The sequence below is a fragment of the Gorilla gorilla genome, chromosome 14, assembly GCF_029281585.2.
Source record: "Gorilla gorilla gorilla isolate KB3781 chromosome 14, NHGRI_mGorGor1-v2.1_pri, whole genome shotgun sequence".
Classification (NCBI taxonomy): Eukaryota; Metazoa; Chordata; class Mammalia; order Primates; family Hominidae; genus Gorilla; species Gorilla gorilla.
Genome location: NC_073238.2, coordinates 51,200,796 through 51,216,552, shown reverse-complemented (window position 1 = coordinate 51,216,552; position 15,757 = coordinate 51,200,796). Strand labels below are relative to the sequence as shown.

General features: G+C 39.1%; 1 protein-coding gene across 6 annotated transcripts in view; it reads left to right on the top strand.

Annotated features, from left to right (window-relative positions):
- Positions 1-15,757, top strand: part of SMAD9 (SMAD family member 9) — a 75,440-nt gene that overhangs the window by 3,995 nt on the left and 55,688 nt on the right. For 2 of the 6 annotated variants that reach the window (XM_063697263.1, XM_055359452.2), the window contains exon 1: positions 8,875-8,996. The exons of the other annotated variants lie outside the window; for them this stretch is intronic. The gene's annotated coding sequence lies outside the window, so the exon portion shown is untranslated. Of the gene's footprint in view, positions 1-8,874; positions 8,997-15,757 lie in introns of those variants that run through there. 6 annotated transcript variants of the gene reach the window in all.

Below are 15,757 nucleotides of genomic sequence, written 5' to 3'. Positions count from 1 at the left end.
GATACTCTTATTGCATTAGCAATTTTCCATATCAGATTCACTAAATACACAATGGAAGCCATTTAGTAGAAAAACAGATTTTAATGTGATATGGCTACCACAATGAAACACTAATGTGATTCCACAGAAAATTGCTAACACGATATGCTGACTCCTCCCCCCACCATAGCCGCATAAAAATTGATACTGTTTCTAGTGTATGTGTTTCAAACTATGCTCACAAAAGAAAAGCAGACTGCTACTGAGATGAGCTGCTGCTTTGTTCACGTTGGATGTATAAAGGGTCTTGTTATCAGCCTCGTCAGAGGCAGAATCTCCCTTCTGTGCCTTGGTCATTCTATTATCGAACAATACTAACTCTCATTTTAAAATATATCATGTTCTGTGTAACAATCCAGTATTAAAGTTAATATGATGTGAAAAAATAGAATTTGCTTATAAATGTCATGCCCGTATAATATATTCAATTGTACCGTTTTAATTGGGAAGCTCTAATCAGCTCAAAACGCATTTTTCAAGAATCAAAACGACTCCCAATATAAAATTTAAATTCAGAATTTAAAATAAAAGGCATAAATATTAAGGTGGATTGTATATGTGTGTGCACACGGTTGTAACACTTTAGAAGTCATAAGCACTGAAGAGATTATGGTTCTTCCCCCTCATTCCCAGCCCACATTTAATTCAAAGAAAAAAGTTTAACCCAAAGAATAATTGTAAAGGAGACCTATGTAGTTCTGATTTTTTCCTATAATGACAATTTCCAATTCCTCTTTTTTAGATATGAAATATCAAAATCTTCTTTCTCTCTCTGTCTCTCTTTGTCTCATTCTTTGGTACTCTGATTAGCTGATTCACTGGTGGGGATTATTTTTATGTGAATTTCCCCTTGGGGAAATTTAATACTTAATATCTGATCACTTCCTTTTCTTTTTCATATTTAATTCTGAGGGACTATAAATAGAAAACATGTACTCCTCAGTCCCGAGGAGAGTTTGGTGCTGCAGTTGCAAAAAGCAATCTTCAGTTTACAAGCACTAGGAGTGCCAGGGGATGCCCATTCATTCTAGGACACCAGTTGCCAGTTTTCTATCACTGAACAAAGGAATCTGGATAGCATACATGTGGTCTTGGGGCCATTCAAACGTGTTGGTGACATTGGGGATTCTGAGTTGAGGATTCTGATGACTTAGAGTTTGCAAGTAGTAGAAGTGTGAACACTGTGAGGTAGCCACATCCTGAACTCACTGACCCCAGGAGCACAGCCCTAGATAGACTGGGCCATTTGCCTTAAATGACTGCTTTCATCTATGGAATATCCTCTTCCATACAGCCTGTTTTTTACTTTTCATCTGTTAAAGTGCTTAGAAGCCTATCAAATACAGATTTACTTTGGTTACTGTGTATTTTGATTTGTTTTCACAAAACGCAATAATTGTGCAATGGTTAATGTCATTCTAAAGGATTTTGTCCTAAGTACTTGTGGGCTATGGAAAGCTTACAGCAGATTTGCAGGTCTTTTTTAAGAAGCATTTGATGGACGGTAGCGTTCAACTGAAGTGCTAGGGGTTGCTTTCTGAATTCTTGTATCTAAATTTAACTGGCTTGGTAGTACCACATTTCAGGAGTTAATGGTAACGCAGAAAGGGATTCACAGATTCCATCAGTTTCCCACTTTGTGGCAGAATATTTGACATCTCTTATCAGTACACTTCATCATAAGTTCATGAATTCATCTTGCTCCTTTCTTTGCTGAGAATCACAGTGAGAGAATTGGAGTTTGGCTGAGAGGAGGAGTGAGGAAGGAAGAAGGAAGAGTAAGTCTTTTTTTTTTTTTTTTTTTTTTTTGAGATGGAGTCTCTCTCTGTTGCCCAGGCTGGAGTGCAGTGGCACCATCTCGGCTCACTGCAAGCTCCACCTCCCGGGTTCACGCTGTTCTCCGGCTTCAGCCTCCCAAGTAGCTGGGACTACAGGCCACCACGCCCGGCTAATTTTTTGTATTTTTAGTAGAGACAGGGTTTCACCATGTTAGCCACGATGGTCTCGATCTCCTGACCTCATGATCCGCCAGCCTCGGCCTCCCAAAATGCTGGGTTTACAGGCGTGATCCACTGCGCCTGGCCCAAGAGTAAGTCATTTTAAGGCTTGGGCAGTAGCACTGTTGAGAAGTTTGAGGCACCTAAGTGTGGAAAGAGGGTGTTACAGAAAGCAGATTGGCAGATGCCAAAGGTAGACATCACATATTTGAATTAGTGTTAGTAGTGTGAAAGGCACCTGCATTGTGAGTTGAGAGGATCCTAGTGAGCTGGCCAGGGAAGTACATTAGCACTCATGACATTGTTCTAGGGGAAAGTGAATTCCAGTTTCCAAATCACTATGCAGGATTGAACACCATTTGTTCATAAAGCAAGACCACCCAGTGATTGATGATATGGGTGATTATTATTAATGACATAAGTGATTATTAGAAGCCAAGAATGGTGGTAATGAATGTGGAAGATGAAAAATGTGTTAAGCTAAAAAGATTTTAGGTCTCATGTGGTTTTCTTTCTCTTGTTTATGCATTTAGTCATTCTTTGTTTTCTAGTGGAAGTAGAATTTTATTTTTAGGAATAGGAGTTGAATAAAATATTTGTCAAAGACAAACATTTATGGACATGAATGCTTCCCTTTCAGCTTATTGACTATATGTTTACACAAAGCAGTCATTAGGTGTTGGCTGTGTTTGCAAATAATGACAAGTTGGTATTATTTCAAAGGAGTGGCAGTTTTACTTGCTTTCTGTTGTCATTGCATCTAATTTTATTACAAGATATTCTAAATACACTTTATTTTTTTAAAGTTGTATTGATTATATCTTGGGGTTTTAAAGTGTTGCAATTTTGTGGGTGTAGCAATCACTTGAGAAGGTGGAACTAGTAAATTTATGGGGCTTGTATAGGATATTCATTCAACCATTATTTACTCTGTGCCTATTGTGTCTACACTGCCTGTGAGGCCCCAGAACAGGCCCTGGGGACTACACAACGAAATAAAGTGACAAAAATAAAATCCTAGTCTCCAGGATTTCATAGCATAGTTAGCGTGAAAGAGATCGAGAAAGCAAATATTAAAATATTTCTCCAATAGTAAGATGTCTTACTTCCCCAAATTGTAATCTATTTGGGTTTATTTCTCTATTCAGCTGGCCCTGTGAGTCAGCAGTTTCTGCATCAACAGATTCAACCAACCGCAAATGAAAAATATTGGAGAAAAAATTAAAAATAACACAAATAAAAAGTAAGATATAAAAACTATTTACATAGCATTTACAGTATAGTAGGTATTATAAGTAAGCTAAGATGATTTAAAGTATAAGGGAGGATGTGGTAGGTTATATGCAAATATACCATTTTATATGAGGGACTTGAGCATCCTTGGATTTTGGTGTCTGTGGGGATTCTGGACTGAATCCCCCATAGATACCTAGGGATGACTGTATTTTTCCTGATTAGACTTCCGTATTTTCTGTGTGTGAATTTTTGGTTAGTCTTGTCAAGGATAATGAGAATGATCTCATTTGGGATTTGGGAGGTAAACTAGAAGGTAGAGGTAAAATAGAAGACATAAACAGGAAGAGATTCTTTCAGTAAGTCCTTATGAGAACTTAGAGATGCTGAGAACATCCCTAGGCCATGGAATTTCACTACTTACTGAGTCTGTCAGGAGGAGGACCCAGCCTTTGTACAGTTTCCTCCTGTTTTTCCCTGCTACCCTTTACTGGTTCAAGGGTGAGTTTGCATGGCTGGTCCTATAGGAAACCCCACCCAACCCTTTTAGCCAGCCAGGGGCCTCCAGACCACTTTGAATACACTATTCTAGTAACTGTTGTAATAGTGCACCTATTACTTGCCTGATAATAATATGTTTAGTTTGCTGTCTCAATAGTAGTATAGAGGAAAGGGGCCATGTCTTATCTTGAAATATTCAGCTGCTAGGGTAGTGTCCACTTCATTGTTGATACTTGAACCACTCCACCTTTCACTTCCCTAAATATGTTGGGTTTTCAACGACCCCACCTTTCTCTTCCCTAAATAGGTTGATTTTTGTAGGGTAAGGTGGAAGGAAGGGCAAGGAATTTGGATTTAATCTGTAGGCAAAGGAGAACTATTCAATTTTAACCCGTAGTCAAGATAACTATTAAATGGTTTGAACAGAAGAATCACATAATCAAAGGGGTATTTGGAAGAGTGAAGGCAAATTCAAGTGGTTTGCATGCTTTTAAATGGCCACAACTCTTAGCTAAGCAGTTGACACACCATCTCCACTGCTTCATGCTTCTCTTTAGCAAATAAAAATCTGAGCTTCCCCGACTGGGTGCGGTGGCTCACACCTGCAATCCCAGCACTTCGGGAGGCTGAGGCGGGCGGATAACCTGAGGTCGGGAGTTCAAGACCAGCCTGACCAACATGGAGAAACCCTGTCTCTACTAAAAATACAAAATTAGCTGGGTGTGGTGGCGCATGCCTGTAATCCCAGCTACTGGGGAGGCTGAGGCAGGAGAATCGCTTGAACCCAGGAGGCAGAGGTTGCAGTGAGCTGAGATTGTGCCATTGTACTCCATCCTGGGAAACAAGAGCGAAACTCTGTCTCAAAAAATAAAAAATAAAAAAAAAATTGAGCTTCCCCGAACAGCAGTTCATAACACGGCTTATTTGTGATTCTTTATCGGTTTATGAACTCCACCCCCCCAGGCAGCCTTTGGCCGGGAAACAGCCTTCCTCGAGACACACATCTATAAAATTTTAAAAATTGCCCATACATCATTAAAAATATATATATTAAACAGATTATTTATAGCCATTTAATACTTTGCAAGTATTCAGACAGATTATGCTCTATATAATATTACCTTAAGTAGATAGACTATGCATAGGAAGTAGGGAATGCATTATATAATTCTGTCTTTCAAAGAAATTTATTGTATCGCATTAGTAAAGCAATGGGTTTTAGGTTAGAACTTCAATTAATTACATGGGGCTTAATGATACAATAGTTGGCCAGGTGCAATGGTTCATGCCTGTAATCCCAGCACTTTGGGAGACCAAGGGGGGCAGATTGCTTGAGCCCAGGAGTTTGAGACCAGCCTGGACAACATGGTGAAAACCCTTCTATGAGAAAAATATTTAAAAAATTTAGCTGGTCTTGGTGGGGCGTGCCTGTAGTCCCAGATACTCAGGAGGCTGCAGGGGGAGGATCTATTGAGCCTGGCAGGTTGAGGCTGCGGTGAGCCATGATCACGCCACTACACTCCATCCTGGGTGACAGAGCAAGACCCTTTCTCAAAATAGTAATAATAATATTAATAATACAATAGTTAATGGTATTGATAAAACTGGATTTTACTTTCATTCATTCAACATTTATTGATGGCCTCCTGCATGCTAGGTAGGTAGTACAGACCACAATGTGGCTTGGCTTGTGGCCTGATAGAAGGCTAGGCATCTCTGGAGAAAACACTTACCAAATCTGGGGATTCAAGTGTGGTAAGTGCTGTTGTGAGTGACCAGCACATGTTAGGTGCTGTGGAAGCCCAGAGGAGCAGCAGAGAGCTGATCAGTGCTGTTGCCTGGGGGCCTCCAGGGAAGGTTTCCAGGAAGTTGGCTTCCAGCTCTGTTTTGAAGAAGGAGCAGGAAAGATAGAGCTGTACAGGGACCTTCTGGGCAGGGAGGGAAGGAGTGATGGGCAAAGGGAGTGAAAAGAGATGAGGCTGGGAATGTAGTCTGGGGAGGCCAGATTGCGAACAGCCTTATTTGAAATTGATGTTACAGGCGTCAACTCACAACCCCCACCTCATGATATTTAGTGGGCTTTTAAGTGTGAAATGTATGGATACAGACTCAGAGTAGAAATTTGGGAGATTCACTCTTGGTGGTGTACATTCTGTGGGTTTGGACAAGTGTATCATGACATGTATCCACCATGGTAGTATCAGGCAGAGTCGTCTCATTGCCCTGCAAATTCTCTGTGGTCTGTGTTTTCATCCCTCCCTCTTCTCATATTCACTGTGGTTCCATCTCTACATTCAAGTGGTTTGCATGCTTTTAAATGGCCACAACTCCTAGCTAAGCAGTTGACACACCATCTCCACTGCTTCATGCTTCTCTTTAGCAAATAAAAATCTGAGCTTCCCTGACTGGGTGCGGTGGCTCACTTCATTGAATACATTTGAACATAGTGTATTTGAGGATCCTGGAGTCAATGGTGGTTAAATTTTAGTTTAAAGAGCTTGTTTTTAATTTTTTTTTTTTTTTTTTGAGACGGAGTCTCGCTGTGTCCCCCACGCCGGAGTAAAGTGGTGCGATCTCGGCTCACTGCAAGCTCCGCCTCCCGGGTTCACGCCATTCTCCTGTCTCAGCCTCCTGAGTAGCTGGGACTACAGGCGCCCGCCACCACGCCTGGCTAATTTTTTTGTATTTTTAGTAGAGATGGGGTTTCACCGTGTTAGCCAGGATGGTCTCGATCTCCTGACCTCGTGATCCACCCGCCTCGGCCTCCCAAAATGCTGGGATTACAGGCGTGAGCCACTGCGCCCAGCCGGTTGTTTTTAATTTTTGAGGCACCTTTTAACTCCCACAGTGAAGCCTACAGGAGGAATAAACAGAAGTATAACTCCATGTTGGTAATATACAATAATATTATCTTAGTTATATATATAAACTTAGTTATAAGTTTATAAACTTATAAAGCAGTTTTCAAACTGCTTTCTCTCACATCCCCTCAGTACTTCTGCACAAAAGGTAGTGACTATTGTTTCCATTTTACAGAGGAGGAAACAATATGGAAGTGACTAATTACTTGAAGATGACAGTGATGGTACTAGCACTCAGACTGGAGTCTTCTTCCTCCATTCTTGTGTTTTATTCATTATATCATGTTGCCTCTTGCTTCTGGAAGCATTAAATTGTGGGCCCTTCCAAACTTAAATAATAAAATAACACATTTGTGGGGTGGCATACAATGTTTCCAAGAATATGCTGACTTTATGTGTGTGTAAATTATATACGGTTTATTACGTATGTGTGAAGAATGTAGGTTGCAATACTAGAAACTTACACCATGATCTCTACAAGGTAGTGCTGGCCTTCTCTTGTATCACTGTTATGTTGGCTTATCACTGAAATGTTTAAATATGATCTTAATATTCAGACTATTACATGGAAAAATATACAGCATTCTAAACCTACCTTAAGTGACCCAAACTATTGGGCATGACCTTTAGACTCCTGTCTTTGCTGCTTTAATGCCCATTCTACTTCCCTTTCACTACATAGCAAACAGGCAATGGAATAGTGTTTCTGTCTTCCAAAGAAGTGATAATGAGCAACAATAAAAACTGTATCTAGTCTCTTTAATTTAAAAAATAATTCAAAATCTCCGTTGAAACTTTAAAAATGATATCCAATCAATAGTAACATTCTAGCCAAAAAATCAAACTGTACGAGTGGCCAAGAGAACTGTATCTCAGGGATGTAAGTAAATGTAGACCAAGGCTTCCCAAGTGGCTTATTAAGTATAAATTCCAGTGACATCTGCTTACCATAGTACTTCATTGCCATGAGCACAAGGCTGCCTGGTAAACCAAGAGTCTTCATTTGGGCCACATATATCCCTTGTAGTCATGGCCTTCAGTTTCATGTGAAATTCAGTGTGAATATAAAAAATCAAGCCGTTATTGGAGAGTCTCTGATTTTACAGTGAGATTGTGTGTGTTCTTTCTCCTCCCACCATAATTAGTTGTTTAGTTGCTAATTTGTTTTTATTTTCACTTCTTTTTTTTCCTTTTGACTATTTTATCAGATGAGACTCAAGCGATTATTATGTCACTTCCTCTGGGCCACAGTATACCCAAATTCAGGAGTGATGATAATGTATTTTTAAAATGAACTTCAAATATTCTCATATTTAGTTGTGTATTGTAAGGTAAATTCACTTAACCCAATAATATTTTTATGTAGTAGATTCTATTCTGTTATATTCCTATTCCAGGAGGGATCCTAAAGTCAGTTTTATGAAAGAATGAATTTTGAATTTTGTGAACTTTTCAATTGATTTGAAGTCATGGAGACTCTGGGGTATTAGTAAAATTTAGCATGACAGAAATTTGTATTTCTGTCTTCTTTCAGAATGCTCACAGTTGTTGAATCTAGGAATGTTTGTTGTATTTAATTATTTGTTTTGACTGAAGAAATTTTATAGTTTGCATTACAAGAATAACTTGTTCTGAGAAAATCAAGCTGAATAATACTGATTCATGGCATGTAACATTGCTGTTGGATGGTTGTGAAACAAAACAGATCTCATTAAAAAAGGTTTCTCTAGAGATTGTTCCATATTTTCTCCCCTTTTTAGTATAGAAGCAAATGTTATTTTAAAAACAGTACTTTCTTCTCCCCCTCAAAACCACCACCATCAGAGAAAATGGATATGTTTACATTAATTGGCACTAAGTAGAAGAAAGGATCTGAAAGGCAGGCAGCCTGCCGGGGATCTCATGGGACTGGCTGTCCTTCAGAGAGGGTGGGCTGCTGAAAGGAGATTAACCTATGTAACTGGGCCTGGGCGAGTGTGAAGATTTCCCAGCATTTTACCTTATCAGGGATTCTGTTTTCTTCCAAGGCTTCCAGGTACCGATGGCACATTATTTTCTACCTGAAAATTAGAGTTTATTAAAATACCTCTAATTTGGCAGAGGGAGAAACTCCATTTGTAAAATCCCTTGAAGGTAGTGATGAAGCAAATTACTATAACATTTGGATAGGATTTTCCTTTATTGTGGTAAAATATAAATAGTAATGCAATTTACCGTTTTAACGTTTATTTATTTATTTTTAGAGTCAGGGTCTTGCTGTCACCCAGGCTGGAGTGCAGTGGTGCAATCATAGCTCATTGCATCCTCAGACTCCTGTGCTCAAGCCATCCTCTTGCCTCAGCCTCCTGAGTAGCTGGGATTACAGGTGGGTGCCACCACGCCTGGCTAATCAAAAACAACAACAACTTTTGTAGAGATGGGGTCTCACTCTGTTGCCCTAGCTAGTCTTGTACTTCTGGCCTCAAGCAATCTTTCCACCTGGCCTCCCAAAGCCCTGGGATCACAGTCATGAACCACCGCACATGGCCTCATTTTCAATATTTTTAGTCATATAGTTCAGTGGCATTAAGCACATTCCGGTTTTATGTACAACTACCACCACTATCCATTGCCAGAACTTTTTCATCTTCCCAAACTGAAACTCTGTACCATTTAAACAATAGTCCCCATTTTCCCCTTCTCTTAGCCCCTGGTAACCTTCATTCTACTTTCTTCTCTATGAATTTCCCTATTCTAGATATTTCATATAAGTAAGTGGAATCATGCATTATTTGTCCTTCTGTGTCTGGCTTATTGCACTCAGCATAATCTTTCGAAGGTTCATCCACATTGTAGCAAGTGTCAAAATTTCATTCCTTTTTAATGATTGTGTAGTATTTTATTGTATATATATAACAATTTGTTCATTCATTCGTTGATGGATGTTTAGGTTGTTTTCACTTTTTGGCTATTGTAAATAATGCTATGAACATTGAGTACCTATTTTCTTGTTTTTGGTGTATAATTAAGAGTGCAGTTACTGGGTCACATGGTAATTCTACATTTACTTTTTTGAGGATCTCCCAGACTCTCTCCCACAGCTGCTAAGCCATTTTACATTCTCATCAACAATGTGCAGATTTTTGCACATCCTTGATTTTTACACATTGTTGCTAACACTTGTTATTTTCTGTTTTGTTGACAAGAGCCATCCTAGTAGGTATGAAGTGGTACCTTGTGATTTTGGTTTGCACTCATTCCCCTAGTAACTAATGATGTTGAACCTCCTTTTATGTGCTTATTTGCCATTTGTATATCTTCTTTGGAGAAGTGTCTATTCTAGTGCTTTGCCTCTTTTGAATTGGGTGGTTTGTTTTTTGTTGTTGTTGAGTTTTAAGAATTTTTAAATATATTCTGTTAACTTTTTTCTTTTTTGCCTCAATTTCCTGGTGATGAGATATATTCTGGATGTGTATCCCTTATCAGAAGTATGATTTGCATAGAATATGGTTTTTAGTGAGGTATTTCTCAAGAAACTACATTTTTTTCCATTTATTTATGTAAGTGTCTTTTCACATCTAAGATAATTACTTATGTGGAATTCCATAACATATGGTCATGTAAATAAAAGGAATAAAACATTTTTTAAAATTTCCTGTTTCTAAAAACCCACCAATTTTTGTTCACATTAATTTTAAATAAATCATGGTTAGAATAGAAGATACCTAGCCAGCATAAGAGATAACAGTCCAGTGTGTGATATAACATTCAATGACACAGCATTTATTCTTCAAATGAAATTTGAAGGGCCATTTGGCCTTTGTAGCTGTAGAAATTTGATCAGTGAAGAAAAATTAGCTGCCATTCCTTAGAGTCTTTGTTATTTCTCCCTTGGTGTTCTCCTTATTTAAAACTTTCTTTTGATTTAAGAGTTGTAAAGCATGTAGATTAGAAATAAGAATTTTTGTCCAGGCGCAGTGGCTCATACTTGTAATACTAGCACTTTGGGAGGCTGAAGCGGGAGGATTGCTTGAGACATAGCAAGAAAATATAGCGAGACCCTATCTGTATTTTCAAAACAGTAAACAAAACTTTTAAAAAATATAACAAAGGATGTAAGATTTTTTTTTTTTTTTGAGACAGGGTCTTGCCCTTTTATCTAGGCTGGAGTGCAGTTGTACAATCTCGGCTCACAGTAGTCTCGAACTCCCCAGCCTCAAGTGATCCTCCCACCTCAGCCTTCCTAGTAGCTGAGACTATAGGCCTGCAGAGCCATACCTGGCTAATTTTTGTTTTTTTGTTTTTCGTTTTTGTTTTTGTAGAGATGGGGTTTGGCCATGTTGCCCAGGCTGGTCTCGAACTCCTGGGCTCAAGCCATCCGCCCGCCTTGGCATCCCAAAGTGCTGGGATTACAGGTGTGAGCCACTGTGTCTGGCCGGAAATAATAATTTTTAAAACGGCTTCAGTTCTGCCTTTTCATATTGATATATTGATTAGTATTACTGAAAATCTGGCAGTAACTGTAACTAACAAAAGAAGATACTCAAAAGAAGTGTTAAGACCTTTTGAACAGGATAAGAATGATTAAGATTTTCAGGAAGAGTGAATTACAACAGAGAAAGAATGGGAGTGGGGTAAAACAACCAAGTCGATTTCAAGTAATTAAAGTCTAGATGAGGGTTTCTCAACCATGACTCTGTTGGTATTGGGAGCCCGATCATTCTCAGGACTGTCCTCCAACTTGTAGGATGTTTAACAGTATCCCTGACCTCTGCCCACTAGAGGCCAGTGGTACCTCCCTCCCCCAGTTACAACAACCAAAAATTTCTGCAGGCATTGCCAGATGTCCCGTGGGGGGCAAAATCATCTCCGTCTTCCCTCAGTGCTCAGTGTGATAAGAGCCTGAGCTGAGTTCTAATGGCAGAATGGTGATAAAAGGATGAAAACAAGTGAAATCTCAAGTAAAGGAAAAGAAGAAAATTATCAATAATTAATATGTATTAAGCATCTACTATATCCTAGGCACCACTGGGTGCTATGCTATGGTCATTTAACATAAATAACAATAAGAATTTATTGAACACCTCTTTTATGGGAGAGATTGGAGCTACAGAAATGAGTAAAATACTTGCTGCCTTTAAAGGCTTTGTTGTTCAATAAAGAGACAAATGGACAATAAATTGTAGTTCCAAGTGAAAATAGAAATATGTACAAGGTACTGACTGAGAAGATAATTTTATTTGGGGGAGTCACAGAGTCCTGGGATGTCTGAGCTGTGGTTGAAGGATGAGTAGCAGTGTTGCCCCTTGGAGTGGGTTTTGCAGATGAGGTAATAAATTGCCTGAGGCAGTGTATTTGCCCATGGCCTTTTAGTGGCTGAATTGAAGACCAAGCAGGTGGCAAAGCTCTCTCCAGACTGTCACTGCCGTCCAGGGAATAAAAGGCCCAGACCATAATTAAAGCTGGGATGATTGCATAGGGCAATTATACATTTTCCCTGAGGCTTGGATAGAGCGATTCGCACCTGGCAAATCCCAGCGCCATGCAATTTTAGTGACAGTTTATACACTTCACATATTGTTGTAAATCATTATCCAGGCAAGGAAGATCAAGAGTCGCATATCTAACTCCCACCAGGTATCAGACTGCCTGCCAAGTTACATTGACGACACATTGTTGATTTTGAAAAAATCAAATAAGAGGTACACTTGCATCCTCTGCTTAACAATTTCTTTATTAACCAGCAGTAGGTGTGGTGTAATGGAACCTAGAAACAGATGGGACCATATGGCTTGATTTGTGGAGTGGCAATATATTGCTTAATCTCTTACATAGCAGTATTTGCTATGTAAGACAAATAGTTATTCAGTGGCAGTTTACATAATATATATTAACAGTAGGGTGCTCTTTGGACTTCCATAATTATTTATATTTTAAATATTTTACATTGGAAAAGTAAACAGTATGCATCAAAGAAAATTACTAATGAGTTTCTTAAGCTGCATCACGTGTGCCTTGTAATTCTGCTTTTTCTTCACTGGCTTCTGTTCCATTAGCAACAGTAATGTTCAGACTTGCTGATGTGGCTGCCCGGTTATTTAATTTGACTAAAAGTGATGTGTGATAATTGTGTTTATTTAAGATTTTGTTCAGAATGTTTTTAAAAAGGTCACTGTGTTACTTTTGCATTATATATAGTATGACTGTAAAATTAACTTATCTAGAAGAATTACTTGTATACACTAAAAGTTTTGGAGACTTTTGAGATTAGATGCAAAAGCTATTTTCTCTCTCGGTTCAAAGAAAACAATTCGTTGTTATTCATTCCATTTCATCTTACCTGATGTTTTATTTTTGAAAAAAATGTTTAATGTGATAGTCACTGATTTTTAGTTTTGGTACATTTGAAATACTAAAGACTGACTTGCACACAATAGCTGCTGCTGTTTGCTCACTCTGCCATTGAAGCCTGGAAATGGCCCCTCCAGGCCGGGCGTGGTGGCTCACGACTGTAATCCCAGCACTTTGGGAGGCCGAGGCAGGTGGTTCACGAGGTCAGGAGTTCGAGACCAGCCTGACCAACGTGCTGAAACCCTGTCTCTACACAAAATACAAAAATTAGCCTGGTGTGGTGGCATGTGCCTGTAATCCCAGCTATGCAGGAGCCTGAGGCAGGAGAATGTCTTGAACCCGGGAGGAGGAGGTTGCAGTGAGCTAAGATGGCATCACTGCACTCCAGCCTGGGTGATAGAGCAAGACTCTGTCTCAAAAAAAAAAAAAAAGAAAGAAAGAAAAAAAAAGAAAGAGCCCCTCGGCACTAGAGCCCAAGGTCTAGGCCTCCCCTCCTCCCTGCCATGTAAACTCCTCTTTGACAGAAATTACTTAGCCATGGTATTTTCTTCCACGCTTCTTATACTCCCATCCTCACGCTTATCTCAGCTGTGGATGACTTTATCTTTTCAGGAGCCCATTCATTCATTTAGCAAACATCAAACACATAATATGTGTCAGGCTCTATTCTAGGTGCTAGGGTACAGTGGTGAACAAAATGGACAAACGTCCATATCCTAATTGAGGCCGTATTGTGCTAGGGAAAGAGACAATAAATAATTTTTTAAAAGTAAAATACAGCACAACATTGAAAAAGAAGAACAAGGCTGGGTGCGGTGGCTCACGCCTGTAATCCCAACACTTTGGGAGGCCGAGATGAGCGGATCACGAGGTCAGGAGTTCGAGACCAGCCTGGCCAACATGGTGAAACCCAGTCTCTACTAAAAATACAAAAAAAAATTAGATGGGCCTGGTGGCGGGCACCTATAGTCTCAGCTACTTGGGAGGCTGAGGCAGGAGAATCGCTTGAACCCGGGAGGCAGAGGTTGCTGTGAGCTGAGATCACGCCACTGCACTCCAGCCTGGGTGACACAGTAAGACTCCATCTCAAAAAAAAAAGAACAAAGTTGAAGGACTCGCATTTCCTAATTTTAAAACTTAACTACAAATATACAGTAATCAAAATAGTGTGGTATTGACGTAAGAATAGACATAGAGATCAATGGAATAGAATTGAAAGTCCAGAAATAAACCCGAACATCTGTGGCCAATTGATTTTTGACAAGGATTTCAAGACCATTCAATGGAAAACAGTCCAGTTCTTTATTCAGTGGAGAACAATCTCTTCAACAAATGGTGCTGGGGCAACTACACAGCCACATGCAAAATAATAAAGTTAGATCCCTACCTCACACTAGATATAAAAGTTGACTGAAAATGATCAATAACCTAAACATAAGAGCAAAAACCATAAACTTTTAGAAGAAAACATTGGTAAATATTTATAACCTTGAATTTGGCAATAGATTCTTAGGATACCAGAAACATGAATAACAAAAGAAAAAGATTTCATCAAAATTAAAAACTTGCATGCATCAAATGACATAATGAAAATAAAAAGACGACATACAGAAAAGGAAAGAATATTTGCAAATCATGTATCTCAGGGTCTATTTATCCACAATATGTAAGGAACTTTTAACAATGCAACAACAAAAATACACACAACCCAATTTTAAAGTGGGCAAGGGACTTGAATAGATATTTTTCCAAAGAAGACATAGAAATGGACAGCAAATTTGCTCAGTATCATGAGGCATTAGAGAAATGCAGATCAAAACCACAGTGGACCAGGCACAGTGGCTCATGCCTGTAATCCCAGCACTTTGGGAGGCCGAGGCAGGGAGATCATTTGAGGCTAGGAGTTCAAGACCAGCCTGGCCAACATGGCAAAACCTCATCTGTACTAAAAATACAAAAATTAGCGGGGCATGGTGGCACGTGCCTGTAGTCTCAGCTACTTGGGAGGCTGAGACAGGAGAATCACTTGAACCTGGGAGGTGGAGGTTGCAGTGAGCTGAGATCGCACCATTGCACTCCAGCCTGGGTGACAGAGCAAGACTCTGTCTCAAAAAAAAAAAAAGGCCCAAAAAACAAAAAAGAAGCCAAACCCACAGTGATATATCACTACGTATCTACTAAGATGCTATAATAAAAACAGAAACAGTGAAAAATAACAAGTGTCAGTGAGGATGTAGAGAAATTGGAATTTTCATACATTTCTGATGGGAATGTGAAGTGGTTCAGATGATGTGGAAAATAGTGTGGCAGTCTCTCAAAAAGTTAAACGTAAAATTACTGTATGACCCAGCAGTTGCACTCCTAGGTATATGCTCCAAAGAACTGAAAACAGCTACTCAAACAGATACTTTTGCACAAATGTTTATAGCAGCACTATTCAGAATAACCTGAAGGTGGAATATGGACTATATCTATCAATTGTTTATACACACACAAACACACACATATATGATTCATCACACATAGTTTATGGTTTCATTTATGTGAACAAATCAGAATAGGTAAATCTATAAAGACAGAATGCAGATTGGTGGTTGCCAGGGTCGATGGGGAGGGAAGAATAGGAAAAAACTGCTGAATGTGTATAGGGTTCTATTTTGGAGTGATCAAAATGTTTTGGAACTAGGTAAAGGTGATGGTTACATAACACTGTGAACATATTAAATGCCACTGAATTGTTCATTTTAAAATGGGTGATTTTATGTTACGTGCATTTCACTTTAATAATTTTTTTAA